Raw genomic sequence first — 4,659 nt, 5'->3', positions numbered from 1 at the left:
GAAAATTAGTATCCCGTTGGATCATTCCGGATATAAAATGGTACATTTTTTTAAAAAAACAGATCCAAACGGTACCGGTTTTCGGGATAATTATCCAAATCAGTACAATTTGTAAAGCGGTCTTGGTCTCAGCGCCTAGTTATACGTATTACGAGGTCATAATTGTAATAGTTTAATAAAAAATCCCGTTTATAGAATACGAGTTTTATTTGATTTACCGAAATAAATAATGTATCGAAAATATTGCGCCGGGACCCGCACAAGACAAACCGTACGCCGGATCGAAAAAGTCAAAACATGGAAAATGCTCGGAATATTGGAATTAGGTTAGGAAAGAGTTTCCGGAAAAGTTTCGGGTTATAAAAACGTAAAAACGGATGACGTTGGCTGGTTCCTAATTGTATAAAATAGTTTATAAATACTCGGAAAAAGAATTTATAAAATCCATATATTTCCTATAAAATCATAAATCAAAATAAAAATAAATAGGAAAATATGACAATTATTTATATTTTATTTTGGACATAAAAAAATTAAAATACTCAATTTATATTATTTTTAAACATCCAAACACATATACCACTTAACAAATACTTCACAGAATAAACACGAAACATGCATAATATTTATTTATTAGTAAAAATAACTACACGATATACCCAGATATTACATCCTTCCCCCCCCCCTTAAAAGGATTCTGTCCTCAGATTATCCTAAGAAAACAAATGAGGGTACTTTTATCTCATATCACTTTCTAACTCCCAGGTTGATTCTTCAACCTTTGGGTTTCTCCACAGTACTGTCACTAACTTTACCGTTTTATTTCTTAACTTTTTTTTCTTTTTCTTCTAGAATCTCTACCAGACTCTCTCCATATGATAAATTTGTTTGAAGCTCTATTGGCTCGTATTCGATTACATGCCCGGAGTCTGGATTATACTTCTTAAGCATCGATACGTGAAAAACATTGTGAATGTGCTCCATGTGCGGAGGTAACGCCAACTCGTAAGCTACTTTGCCAACACACTTTAGGATCTCAAAAGGTCCGACATATCTAGGGCTCAGTTTTTGTTTCTTCCCAAATCTTGTCAATCCTTTCCACGGTGATACTTTCAGTAATACTAGATTTCCTTCTTCAAATTCCATATCTTTCCTTGATTGATCTGTATACTTCCTTTGACGGTGTTGTGCTGCTATCAATCTCTTCTGGATAACTTCAACAACTCCCTTTGTCTGTTGCACTAATTCAGAGCCAAGTATTTTGTGTTCTCCTACTTCGTCCCAATATACGGAGATCGACATTTGCGTCCATAAAGAGCTTCATAGGGTGGCATCCCAATACTGGCGTGATAACTGTTGTTGTAAGCAAATTCTACCAAGGGTAAATGCTCGTCCCAACTTCCTTTGAAATCAATGGCACAAACACGTAACATATCTTCGATTGTATGGATTGTTCTTTCACTCTGGCCGTCTGTCTGGGGATGGTAAGCCGTACTCATATTCAGTCTCGTTCCCAAACATTCTTGAAATTTTTTCTAAAATCTCGAATTAATTCTCGAATCTCGATCGGATACGATAGACACAGGAACTCCATGATGAACTATGATTTCTTTCAGGTACATATGGACTAACTTATCTAGTGAGAATCTTTCATTTATAGGCAGAAAATGAGCTGACTTGGTAATTATGTCCACTATAACCCAAATAGCATCATGATTAGCTTTTGTCCTTGGTAATCCAACTATGAAATCCATGGCAATATGCTCCCACTTCCATTCTGGAATCTCTAATGGTTGCAACAATCCACTTGGTCTCTGGTGCTCTGCTTTAACTCTCTGACATGTATAACATCTGCGAACCCATTCCGCAATTTCCCTCTTCATATCTGGCCATCAATAATTTTCCTTTAAATCTCTGTACATCTTGGTACTCCCTGAATGGATTGAATACCTTGAATTATGAGCTTCCTGTAGAATTTCATTCTTCAACTCCGTTACTGGTGGAATCCAAATTCTAGAAGAAAACCTAAGAATACCTTGATCGTCCTTTTGCGTGCCCAACTCCTCACCTACCAAACGATTTATGTCCTGATTCATTATCTCTTCTTGACACTTCCTTATCTTCTCTAATAACTCTAGAAAGTGAGAATATACACTTTTTCTTCATCAGGCTTGCAAACTCTAATCTCCGATTCCAGTTTCTGAAATTCCTTGTATATCTCTTTGGGTACCGATAACACCTTCAACTTTTCTTTCTGACTTAACGCGTCTGCCACAACATTTGCTTTATCGATATGATACTTAATCATGCAGTCATAATCCTTGATCAACTCTAACCATCTCCTCTGTCTCATATTAAGCTCCTTCTGTGTGAATATGTACTTCAAGCTTTTGTGATCCGTATAAATCTCGCATTTCTCTCCATATAGATAATATTTCCAAATCTTTTAAGCAAAAACTATGGCTGCTAGCTCCAAATCATGAGTATGATACTTCTGTTTGTGTGGTTTCAATTACCTTGATGCATACGCAATAACCTTATCATGCTGCATCAGAACGCATCTGAGTCCTTTATGAGAAGCATCGCTATAGGTTACGAAATTTCCTTGATCGTCTGGAAATGACAAAACAGGTGCTGTAATTAATCTTCGCTTCAATTCCTGAAAACTTTCTTCACATTTATCATTCCATATAAACTTTTCATTCTTTCATGTAAGCTTCGTCAATGTGTTGCAATCCTTGAGAAATTTTGAACAAATCGACGATAATATCCCGCTAATCCCAAGAAACTTCTTACTTCTGTCGGTGTTCTCGGTCTTTCCCAATTTGTAATTACTTCAATATTCGCTGGGTCCACTTTGATCCCTTCATTACTGACTATGTGTCCTAAGAACTGATCTTCTTGTAGCCAAAACTCACACTTTGAGAATTTAGCATATAACTTCTTTTTCCTTAAAATCTCCAAAGCTATTCTCAAATGTTCTGCATGATCCTCTCTATCTTTGAATAAATCAAAATATAATCTATAAACACAATAACAAACTTGTCCAAGTATTCCTTGAAAATTATGTTCTTTAGGTCCATGAATGCTGTCGGGGCATTGGTCAATCCAAAAGACATCACTAAAAATTCATAATGTTCATACCTTGTCCTGAAAGTTGTCTTTGGTATATCCTCTGTCTTAATCTTTAGTTGATGATATCCCGATCTCAAATCGATCTTGGATAAGTACTTGGCTCGTTTCAACTGGTCAAACAAATCATCAATTCTGGTTAACGGATACTTGTTCTTAATTGTAAGCTTGTTGAGCTCCTGATAGTCGATGCACAGTCTCATGCTTCCATTCTTCTTTTTGACAAATAGCACCGGTGTACCCCACGAGGATACATTGGGTCTGATTACTCCTTTATCTAACAACTCTTGTAATTGCTTTGCTACTTCCTTCATCTCAAAGGGCGCCATTCTGTACGGGGCCTTGGATACCGGTTCCGTTACAGGTGCTAAGTCGATCCTAAACTCAATTTCTCTGTCTGGAGGAAGTCCTGCTAACTCATCGGGAAACACATCTGGAAATTCATTAACTACTGGAATATCTTCAAGTTTTGCTGGCTTCTGACTTCTATCAATCACATAAGTAACGAAATGCTCGCATCCTTGCCATAGTAACTTTTTAGCTTGAATCATTATTAAAAACTTCTTTGCTTGTTTCTGGCCCTTAAATGTTACTATCCTCTCGTTTGGCATCTTCACCATTACCTTCTTATTTCGACAATCTATCTGGGCATCGTGCTTAGATAACCAATGCATTCCTAAGATAATGTCAAACTCTCCTAGCTTAAATGGTATCAAATCTATACAAAACTTATTACCAGAAATCTCAATCTCAAAATTCCCATAAAATTGATTAATGGATATACGTTCTTGATTTGCTAATTTCACAGTCATTAGTTCATTTACATACTCAACTGGACAATTTAACTTACTAACAAAATATTGTGAAACAAATGATCGAGTTGCTCCCGAATCTATTAACACTTTGGCACATAAAGAATTCACATTAAGCGTACCTGCCACGACATCAGTATCCTGGATAACGTCTTTCACAGACTTATCAAAAACTCTAGCCCTTGGAGTTTCATTCACTACTGGAGTAGATCCCATAATTCTTAATGCATTACTGACTGGGGCTGGTGTCTTGCAATCCCTGGCTATATGTCCTGCCTTTCCACATTTAAAGCATGTAAATCCAATAGCTGGAAACTTAACTGCTGGATTCGGAGTAGGTTGATCCTTGTTTACTGGTTCTCTTGATGGCTGATTGTGGCACTCCCTCGAGTAGTGCCCTTTCTGATTACACTTGAAACAAACCACGTTCAACTTATTACACTACTAGAAAAACATCAATATACATCGGCTAAAAATCGATGTCTATGAATGCAAAAATCCGATGTCTTCGTGGGTGATGTTAGAGACCCCCCCCCCATTTAACATCGGTTTTAAACTGATGTTAAAAACAACATATAACATCAGTTCTATGTTTAAAACCAATTTCTGTATCTTGATATTAAAATTCTCATGCATATCTAATCTTCATATATCATCATAATATGATATTTTTATCAATTTAAATATACGTGAGCTAAGCAAAATCTTTCAATTT

This window comes from Apium graveolens, chromosome 6 (assembly GCF_009905375.1).
Source record: "Apium graveolens cultivar Ventura chromosome 6, ASM990537v1, whole genome shotgun sequence".
In the NCBI taxonomy this organism is placed as follows: domain Eukaryota; kingdom Viridiplantae; phylum Streptophyta; class Magnoliopsida; order Apiales; family Apiaceae; genus Apium; species Apium graveolens.
Note: the sequence above shows the minus strand (reverse complement) of the source record.